Source organism: Pelophylax lessonae (assembly GCF_965119305.1).
Source record: "Pelophylax lessonae genome assembly, chromosome: 5".
In the NCBI taxonomy this organism is placed as follows: Eukaryota; Metazoa; Chordata; class Amphibia; order Anura; family Ranidae; genus Pelophylax; species Pelophylax lessonae.
The window spans coordinates 257294051-257305426 of record NC_138772.1 but is presented as its reverse complement, the minus strand read 5'-3'; positions in this window follow the sequence as shown (position 1 = coordinate 257305426).

The following is an 11376-nucleotide window of genomic DNA, read 5'->3' as shown; positions in this document are numbered from 1 at the left end:
GCGCTCACCCAGGCTCCTGAAAAAGGTAAAAATATACATGACATGTGACCAGATAGGTTACAATTTTGTGGGTAGGTGGACATGTGTTTAGGTATGCAACAACACAAATACCAACAACCCCCCCCCCCCTCCCCTCCCTCTCGCTCCTACCTTTCCTACCTCCATCAAGTGTCTCTTCACAACCTTTAATACTACTATGTACATGAGTATTTTTTATGTTTATTTTTTCTCTTCTGCTTCTAGCAAAAGCGGACGGGCGACACCCTCTTGTACTTTTGGTGAAGAAGGGGAGGAGGAGGACTGCCACATTGAACTATGCCTTCAGAGGCATTTGAGCTGCTACAAATTGTGGATCGTAAGTAGAAAAATGTACATTGTAGAAATGTCAAATCTCTAATCACATTTCACAGAGCCCCCTTTACATCGGAGTCTCCAGACTTACTACACTGTGAGAGGGAAGTGTGAAGACTCTGATGTAAGGAGAGTTCTGGGAACCATTATTTGAGGGGGAAAGCTGGGGACTCTGGTGTAAAAGGGAACTCTGTGGTCACCAAAGCTCCCCCATACATCTGAGCTTACAGAGACCCCCTTACACTTCCCTTCCTCAGTCCACCACAGTCAAGGGCACAACAAGTCCCAACGCAGAAGGCTACCTGCTTGGACTTGTACTGCTCTCTGTAGGGGACTAAAGAACTACTGCCTGCTATGCTAAGACTTGTAGTGCCCTCTGTTAGGGACTAAGGATTCCTCAGTCCTCCACATTCTAGGGCACTATAAGTCCCAGCATAGTGGGCTGTCATACCTCAGTCCCTCACAGCTCGGGGCAAAAACAACAGAGTTAAACATCTAAAGGACAACTCCAAACCAAACTAACAATAATGGACAGAGTCCATATGCTCTATAATGTCAAAGACCCGCTACCCTTCACCTTCCACCTCGGGTGCTGTCATTGTGTAGGGCAGAGGGCTCCATCTCCACCATGTTTGGCTTTCATGTCAGATATGCAGGACTTGCTCAGCTCCACTCTCTTCCCTGGCAACTGACTCTGGCGTCATTGGGGGTCTTTCCTCCTCTAGAAAACACCCAGGGGCCCTCTCCTTGTCCCCCAGCCACCCAGGGCCTTCTTCTCGTCCTCCTCCACCAACCATTTTCGGACTCTTCCAACTTCCCTGGGGCTACTCACCCCTTTGCATAGTAGACACCACAAATCTATGAGCAGCCTGCAAAATATCAAGTCTGGGCCTGGTTACCTGTATGTTCTGGATCCAGGGCGGAGCTCTCCTCCCAGAGCAACAACCGATGATAGCAGAGTGAGTTGACCAGGCAGTAACTTCCTACTGGTGCAGGTACACACCTACCGATTCCTCAACATCTTAGGATAACATGATCAGACGGCCAATCCCCAGTCAGAGAAGGAGGAGTAAGTGTCAGCGGACAACAGACACCTGGCAGACGCAGTGAAGGGACTGCAGCACACTGCTGCAAATTTTCGATCCGAGGATTGAAAGCAATCTTTTACTTGGGCGATTTCCCTGACTGCGCCCTTCGAAATGTTGGTGCTCCGCCACTGGCCGCAAGGCCCCTGTAGGTGCGAGGCCTTAGGCGACCGCTTAATTTGCATGGTGCCCTCCTGTTTTAAAACATGGTCAATGCATCTCATTGGTGTAAGTGCACTTCTATGTTCTGAATTGTAGGGGCATTGAGTATGGTGCTAGCATGATGAGAGGTTACTGCCTATTTGTGTCCATAAATAATATATAATGTATTATTTTTGATGTTTTTTATTTTTTTTATTTTTTTAGAAACCAGTGATGAGGATCTTGAGCCTCAGCATTCTCAGGCCCACTGTAAGTAATGTGGATGTGCTGGTGTGTTGTGTATTTGGTCGAACTTGGAGGAATGATTGTTTGTTTTGTTTTCTTTTGTGGTTGATGTAACTTCAGCAAGAGAGGAGCCTCAGGCAGGGCCAAGTCGCCTGGATCCGGGCCAGGAAGACATTGTTGCCCAAGAAGAGGCCAATTTGTCAGACAGTGATGAGGACCTGGGCTCTCCTCAAATGGGAAGTAAGTATTCTACATGTGTTTGTGTGTTCAATGTGTCCTGGGAAATATAAGGGCTGTAATATATATATTTTGACATTGGGGTTATGTAGCAGCTGACATTGAGGATGTTTGTTGTGGAGGACTGGGGAAGAGGGGCCGCTGCTTACCCAGTCCACTGTAACTACTACCTTCATTGTTTCCCGACTACTTTCTGTGTGCCTTTATCAAATAGCTTTTGTTCAATTATTGTATCCGTGTCTTTGTGTTTCTAGGAGATACGACACCATCCCCCCATGAAGGGACACCATCCCCCCATGAAGGGTCTCCCCCATCCTCCCCCACTCCAGGGGTGGAGGCAGATGATGTTAGTGGCTCCCCTGAACTAGTCTGTAAGTACCGAAAATTAGATTATCACATGTATTGTGTGTGCTAGGATGATGTGTATCTAGGATAATCTAAGTTGGAGTCAAAGCAAGTGTAGTTTTGCTATATGTGACAGGAAGGTTGGTCATGAAACACTCTTGCTTAACCTTCATGTTTGAAAGGTGGTTTTGGGGAGCATTACAGGCCATGTTATTTTTTTTTTTTTTTTTTAAGTTTTCTCAAGCCACCCTATTCTAAATTGGTGTTAGTTTCTCTACATTGGAAATGGTGTGCTTTGTACTTGTAAATTTTTTGGGGACATTGTAATTTACTCATGTCCTGATTTAGTCAACACTGAAAATGTGTGTTTATCAATCTTTCATATATACTCTTCCTCGGTAATGTACCACATTCCAGTTCACAATTTGTGTTCTTTTTGTGCAGTTTCTCCTGAGCCAGCAAGCCCATCCTGTTCTGGGGGCCAACAAAACCGTGATGATGGTAAGTTGTGTGCTTTTGCAGTAATGTGTCTACTTAGTAAGTGGAGAAATGCTAACTGTGTATGTCCCCGATCAGGCTTCAAGTTGTTCTAAAGGCAGCAGGTTCTTTATGTGAATGCATTCTATGCATTAGTATTCTAAGTGATAGGTGTGCATATTCCCCCTAAGACTTACTGGGACCATTTTATTACTGTCTAAAATTTGTTTTGCACAAATACTTGTCTGGAACAGACTTCCCCTCCTCCTTAACTGAGGTGACAGCATGCCAATATTGCCTCCTGATGCTGTCACTCCTAATCATTGAGACCATCGGAAGGGAGGGGGGCAAGGCTGGCTCACAGCCTAGTGCCTGAACAGGCACAGGGTGCTTGGCTTCATCTCATGTGCCTCCATAGCAAGCTGCCTGCTGTGGGGTCAACCAACAGGAGGGAGGTGCCTAGAGGTGTGTACAGGGGCCATGTAAAAAGGAGGATCGTGATTTCTCTCGTCCCCAAAAACCTAGAGAGGGTAAGTCTAACCTGATTAGTTTTCCGCAGCCCTCCAAAAATGATATGTTCCCAACACGTAGAACAGGCAGGGCTGAGCCACAAAAAACATCAGAGAAACACAATCAGCACAAAAGCAGGGAGTATGTATCCTTAACGCTACAAGCTTCACCCAGAAGAATGACTCTTGCACTGTACAAATCTGCATCACCACCGTATCAATGTCTAAATAAAACTTTCAGGGAAGTGTGGAGGGGTAAGGAGTGGGTGTTAGAGCGTTTTCATGACTGCGTAACCTACAGTTAGCGTGAGTCCATTTGTTGAGAAACTTTTTCTTCTCTCTTAACACAGCTGGGATGGAGCGAAGGACATCAGGGGAGGAGACACATCTGCTCCGTCCAGAACTGTCCCTCAAAATTCCAAAGGATGAGTCTCTACTATGTGTCAGGTTCAAACTATAGACAGTAAGAGGGAGAGAGAACGCTCCACAGATTCCAATGGTGATAGAGATAAATGTGTGCACATGTATCGTGTTGACCAATTGAACACAAAACACCTTACATTCTTCAAAATGATTGCTTGTGTTTACATGCAGAAAAGCCTTTTACTTAGCTTTGGTGGAACTGCTACTAACATTCCAAGCCATCTTATGTAACCTTTTGAACAATTTGAGTTGAAAGTTTGAGTTCAAGGTTTACAACAGCAATTTAGCATATTTGCTTCAGAGTGTTCATAAAAGCCAACCAATAGACTCCTAAGCATATTTGTTGAGGCACATTAATTACAATCCTTGTTAGGATCATTTTGCATAAAACTAATTGTCATGTCTTTTTCTACCCAGGGCACACCCACCTCACCAGCGAGGTAATGCTGGCGTATTTAAAGTGGTGCAGAGAACGAATAATGTTATTGGAGCAGCTGTGTGGGGTGGATCCGGACCCTAAGGAGCCATTTGTGCGTAATGTCACGCCTTTGAATCGTTCTTACAAAAAAAAAAATAAAAAAATATTTACTAAAAAAATATAAAAAAATGTTTACAAAAAAATATAAAAAAATGTTTAGTAAAAAAAAAAACAAATAATTTTTCAAAAAAAAATATAAAAAAATGTTTACTAAAAAAATATAAAAAAATGTTTACAAAAAAATATAAAAAAATGTTTACAAAAAAAAAACATTTTTGAAAAAAAAAAAAAAAATTTTTGAAAAAAAAAACAAATAATTTTTCAAAAAAAAAATATAATAAAATGTTTACTAAAAAAAAAGACAAATTATTTTTGAAAAAAATATATAAAAAAATCTTTACTAAAAAAAAAACAAATAATTTTTCAAAAAAAAATATAATAAAATGTTTACTCAAAAAAAAGACAAATTATTTTTGAAAAAAATATATAAAAAAATGTTTACTAAAAAAAAAAACAAAATAATTTTTGAAAAAAAAAATATATTTTTTAATAAAAAAAAAAAAAAATTGTATGTTGCACGTTGCAACACAAATGTTACATTTGAAATTTTGTTCATTATATTATATATTTTAATAATATATTTTTTTGACGCTACAGTTGGTAGACACCTACATGTGTTATTAAAAAGAGTTTATCTTTTATTACCAAAGTTTTCTTTTTGGTGTACACATCGAATGTCTTTTGTGTTGTATTTGTTTAGTCGAGTGGTGTGGTCTGTAATTGTTAGCATGTTGGCTTTGGTTTATGTTATCCTTGAGACTTGTTTTGAAGCTACATTTGAAGGGAGACCTTTTCTTGGGTCATTATGTGAACATTGAGTTTCCCAAATTTAAATGAAATCATATGTTTGGAGATAGAGAAGCACGTGTGTATAAATGCCTGTATATGTGTGTATAAATACATTAACCAGGGCTTGCTTAACACCAAAATAAACACTCTAATAAATCATATTGTGCCACCCTCAAATTGAACCAAAAAATGGCCCCACAAATTGGCCAATGTATCAATCATTAACAAAAATAACACAAATAAATACAATAAATATCAAATTAAGGTGCTGGTGGTGGTGACTGATGCAGTGTGGTGAACACTGGAAAGGTTCCAGACAGCAAATGTTCGGCCAATAGTCCAATCTGCTCTGTGCTCAGCCTTAGGGTTTTGATACAGTGGGCCATTATTATCAGATTGTGTCCAGGAGGCTGCTGCAATGTGGTAAACCCTGGAAATGTACCAGACAGAAGATCTTGGGCCAATAGTCCAATCTGCTCTGGGCTCAGCCTTAGAATTTGGGGATAGTGTGCCATTACCATTAGATTTTGTCGCTGCTGCTGCTGCCCCGAGGCTATTTGATGCTGCTGGTGGTGCAAGGGTTGTGAAGATGTGTGGGGAGTTGTGGTTGTTGGGGTCCACGGTGCGGGGGGAAACGGCGTCTGGGGCTGGTGACAAAGGCTGACGGCCTGGGTAGGATTGAAGTTCTAAAGGTGTGGAGGGAGTGTAGTCAAATGGAAGGGATATTGTGGAACCAGTGCGCAATGAGGTTGTGCAGGAGGATTGCTCATTGAGGGGTGTGGGAGGCCGAACGGAGTGTGAAGTGCTAGGAGTGGCTACAGGAGGAATTGTCACATCCCCAGCTGCTTGCCAAGTTGCCAACACTGGCATTACCCTCCCACTAGCACAACCTGCAGTGGCACGTGAGTGATAGGGCTCTGCCAATGGGGCATCTTCTGATCCAAACAGGCGTTGGCGTGGGTCCAGCACCTGAGTGTCAACACTTTGCCGATCCCGTTGATGCTGGTTTGCTAAACTTACCAAGCTTTCACGCATATCCTGTTGAACCCGTGCCATCGTTGCTGCAGATTCATGTATGAGCCCTAGCAGCTGTACTACCTCACTAGATTGATGAGTAGACCTCCTTAACTCATTTTGGATCAGATACTCGGTAAGCAGCCTCTCGGCCACATCCAGCAGAGATGCACGAGGTTGGGTAGGTGACAATCCCACTGCATCGAAGGCTGCCTGAAAGCAGAAGAAATAGACCAAATCATTATAAAACATCATGACTAAATAGTTCGGATTAGTTTGACAACTTAACAGCCCAAGCTGAACGTTGAAAAGTTTGATGTGCTTCTAATAAGTACTTGTTCATTGTAATATTATCCAAGCTAGCAACACATCTGATAATGGGTACATATTATGTTGGTAGGACTAATATGACAAAGGCAACAAAGTTTAGACATGAAGCTGTTCCCAATTAACCCTGGTGTGGTAGGTTGTTTTTGCTTTTGGTAAATCTGTTACTACACCAATGACTTTCGACATCTACGTATGTTGTCTAAAATCTCGCCATCAATCGGCTACAGGACAACCCAACAAAACGATACACATGAATTTGGACCTGAAAAATCAAAGACTGGCTGGACTTTAAAGGTCATGGATGTTTTTGGCACATTAGTGGCAACCCAAATTCTAACATAATTCCCTGATGTTCAAGATCGAACTCTTGTTGTGCTGGTGCATCGTCAGAATGTCATAGCACTAATTTAACACACACAATGTAAGCCACATCTAGTCCAAAATCATAACTACCATTGAAATGTTACATGTGCACCTTGTTCCCTTATATCACATACCACAGCACTGGATGCAGAATCATCGCCAGCTCCTGATCCAACTCCAGCTGCTACGTCAAGAGGGGCCTGATGTTCTTTGAAAAAAATAAAAAAAACATGTTTAGTACATAACCTTAGGCAGTAATGAATATGGCCAGATTGCCCTCCTAGCTTCAGGAATTAAGCATTGCGGCCAAAGATTCAAAATTGCTTTACTGGGCTCATAGGACACTTGCTAAACCCTCCCAAAGGTTAACAAGGCTTGGTCTGAATACTAATGACGGCACCCATTAATGCTGTCAACGGTGTTTTGCAGGGTAAACATCTAAAAGGCAACACTCTTTTTAAAGAAAATACATGTGTGTTAACTGGGTTAATAAGATTCGTTAAAAATTATAAAATTGCTATACATACCAACACCTTCCTCCAGGCCTTGCTGCACTGGGTGTGTTCCCTGCTGCGGATCTTCTGTAAAGAGGACATAGCAATATGAGCTATCTTCAAAACAATAAAATATACATCTACATTGTTTGGCACAGTACGATATGGGACTTACCAGGAGGAGGGTCAGCACTGATGTCAACACCCGTGAGTCCGTCGGGGTCGCCAAGCTGCATGGGCTGTGGAGGGGCTGAGATCCGTGCTACAGATGAACAAATTGCAGGTTGGGGAAAAGAAAAAAAGGACAATTGGAAGGCCAAGTATCAAATTCTATTCATGTCACACATAGGATAGTAGTTAATCTTTTGTAAAAAAACACACAATTGACATCCAAGATAATATCCTACCTTGATGCAAAGCATCCGAATCGAAGTCCTCTCTGGCAAAGATGGTATCGGGCCCGATTATCTGCAAAAAAGGTAATTGATAAGGCCAGAGAGAACTTCGTGCACATTCATCCAGCCGACCTTGTCGGTCATAAAGACCCTCCGCAGCCCATGCAATTAGCTTCCTCCGAACGGACGCACAGATGTCGGTGACCTTCTTCCACACGCTGTTACTGTGGCGAGGTGTTTCACCCAGTGCATTTACAGCATCCCGGATTTCATCCCACAATCTGCGCTTCTCTGTTACAGAGTGAGACGCGGGGCACAGCACTGATTGGGGGTGAAACGGGGAAGCCGGGATAATGTGGACAAGCTGACTCTGGTGGACAGACCCTCTCCAGGACTACTGTCAGAAGAGCCAGCTTGTCCACTTGGTGTGTTAACACCTCCCTCGGCTTCCTCCTCCGGGATGGGGATGGTGGACTCCCTCCTGGATACAGCTGGAGCCTCCCTCACACCAGAGCCAGATGATCTGCCCACCCTGCTCCCCCTGGCAGCCACCCTGCCCCCCTGGCCACCCTGGCCACCCTGCCCCCTCTCCTCAGCCTTCCAGTGGGTGGGGCCATGGGAGCACGAGGTGGGCAGATAATCTGGCTGTCCAGCAGCAGAAAATAGCCCCAAACGCCTAAATCTGAAATGACAAAAGAGAAAACATAAAAATACATGATTTGCAGATTGCTCTTCATATACAGTATAATTAGTGAACAGTTACAGAACACACTTACCTAATGGCACAAACACGGTGGTGGTAGTGGTGGTAGTGGTGGTGGAGCAGAAGAGACTGCAAAGAAATAAAAAAAAAAGATATAAGAAAACGCATATGGCCAAACATCACACGAGGCCCTCCAAACACTTACCTAATGGCACAAACACGGTGGTGGTAGTGGTGGTGGAGCAGAAGAGACTGCAAAGAAATAAAAAAAAAGACATAAGAAAACGCATATGGCCAAACATCACACGAGGCCCTCCAAACACTTACCTAATGGCACAAACACGGTGGTGGTAGTGGTGGTAGTGGTGGTGGAGCAGAAGAGACTGCAAAGAAATAAAAAAAAAGACATAAGAAAACGCATATGGCCAAACATCACACGAGGCCCTCCAAACACTTACCTAATGGCACAAACACGGTGGTGGTAGTGGTGGTAGTGGTGGTGGAGCAGAAGAGACTGCAAAGAAATAAAAAAAAAGACATAAGAAAACGCATATGGCCAAACATCACACGAGGCCCTCCAAACACTTACAGAATGGCACAAACACAGTGGTGGTAGTGGTGGTGGAGCAGAAGAGACTGCAAAGAAATAAAAAAAAGACATAAGAAAACGCATATGGCCAAACATCACACGAGGCCCTCCAAACACTTACCTAATGGCACAAACACGGTGGTGGTAGTGGTGGTAGTGGTGGTGGAGCAGAAGAGACTGCAAAGAAATAAAAAAAAAAGACATAAGATAACGCATATGGCCAAACATCACACGAGGCCCTCCAAACACTTACCCAGACTTGGTGGGGGTGGTGGTGGTGTTGGTGGTGGTGTTGGTGGTAGTAAACCACAGCCTAGGAGGCTGCAAAGACATTAAAAAAAAACATTAGAAAACGCATATGGTCAAACATCACACGAGGCCCTCCAAACACTTACCTAATGGCACAAACAGACTTGGTGGGGGTGGTGGTGTAATTTTTTTATAGGCAAAAGGAGGCTGCAAACATTAAACATACATGAGAAATCGCATGACCTACATACGGGCACATAAAAAATTACAGTTATCAGGAAAGCAAAAATGGTGTCTTTGGAAGCTGGTAAGGTAAGGGGGCAGGTTTAGATGCCAAATCTAGACTGCACACCTTTAACAAACATGAGAAAACACATGTCAAAACCACATGCACATGGGGCCAACTAACAATGATAAAAAAGACACTTGAGGGGTTCACAAGCTATTGTAGGTTGGAGGGGATTCACCATAGACAACTTAAGCACACCCAAGAGAAGTACAAATTATCTCCTTCAGGAAACAATAACGGTGAGCAAGAACACACAAACAGATATCTCTCTCTATATATATATATATATATATATATATATATATATATATAGAGAGAGAGAGAGAGAGAGAGAGAGAGAGAGAGAGAGAGAGAATTTGTAATATTTTTTAAGGAGAGAGAGATACAATTGTCTTACCTCAAGATAATGTAGGTTGTGGGTCACAGGGTCTTGCTAGTACATAAGAAACATTGATCTATAACATCCAGCAGCCATATTGGCCATGTGCTCCTTTTATAGCTGGCTCACAGGTGTGATAATTAGCGGCCGTTTCTATATATATCTGCGCATTCGCGAATTTGCGCGTTCAAAATGGAGAACGAGATCCCAGACACTTTAGATGGTGCAATGTTGGCATTTATCAATGCCCTGTTTGAGGAGGCCCGAGCACAGGAGGCAGCAGAAGGTGGGGAAGCAGCTGCAGCAGCACCTCCAGCAGCACCTCCAGCAGCACCTCCAGTCCGTGTGCCCTTACCTTGCCAGCCACGCATTTTTGCTCCAAGGATCTATTTGGACAAGCTGCGGGATTCTGATGTCAGGAGGAAGTTCCGGCTCGAGCGAGGAACTATTCTACACCTCTACCAGCTCATAGCAGACAAAATTGACCCGGACACACAGCGCGGCCATGCCGGATTGCTGGCCACTTTGTATATTTTAGGGCGTGGCAGCTTCCAAGCCACTTCTGGAAGTATAATGGGCATTAGCCAGCCCACAGTTTCAAGGGTGTTCATGTTGGTCATTAATGCCCTAGTGGATCTAGTGCCCAATTTTATCCACTGGCCACAGAATGAAAATGAGTGGAATGAAGTGAAGTTGGGCTTCTACCTGCGGGCACACATGCCGCAAATCCTAGGGGCAATAGATGGCACCCACATAGCCATTAGGCCACCAAGGAGCCACGAAATTGAGTACCGGAACCGCAAGCAGTACCACTCCGTGAACGTCCAATTGGTTTGTGACGCCAAACAGCGCATAATGAGTGTCAACACTGGTCACCCAGGGTCGTGCCATGATTCCAGTATGTTAAGAACCAGTACTCTGTACCAGGCATTTGAAAGTGGCCAAATGCCCGAAGGGTGGCTTATTGGTAAAGTATTTTGTCTTAACAACATAAACTGTAAGATTACATAGACATAGGAATAAGCTACATCGGTGTACACCCTGATTTAAGCAAAGCCTTCCTAAAATGGATGTGTTAGGAGTTGGCAGGCTGTTCACACACAACCAGATCAGCAGCTTAGCAGCTCACCACAGAAATATTTCCAAAGTTGTCTTTGAGTCAAATGAAGGTGGTTAACCAATGTGTAAATGGTGTCCTCTAGCCACCCAAACAAAACCTACAAATGATTCCAATGGTATTGTCATATCCCCAAAGTACTTTGCATAAGTGAGTCAATATTGGTTTCCTCACTCTAGTTGCAGATATATTCCAGAAGTAAGGCCTATGCTAATGTAATAGGAACAAAATAGGGGCCAAGTTGGAACTTGCAAGAGAAACCCACCACTTTGTGTGTCCTTTTTCCCATTTGTATTAGTGATTTAGGCAGTTA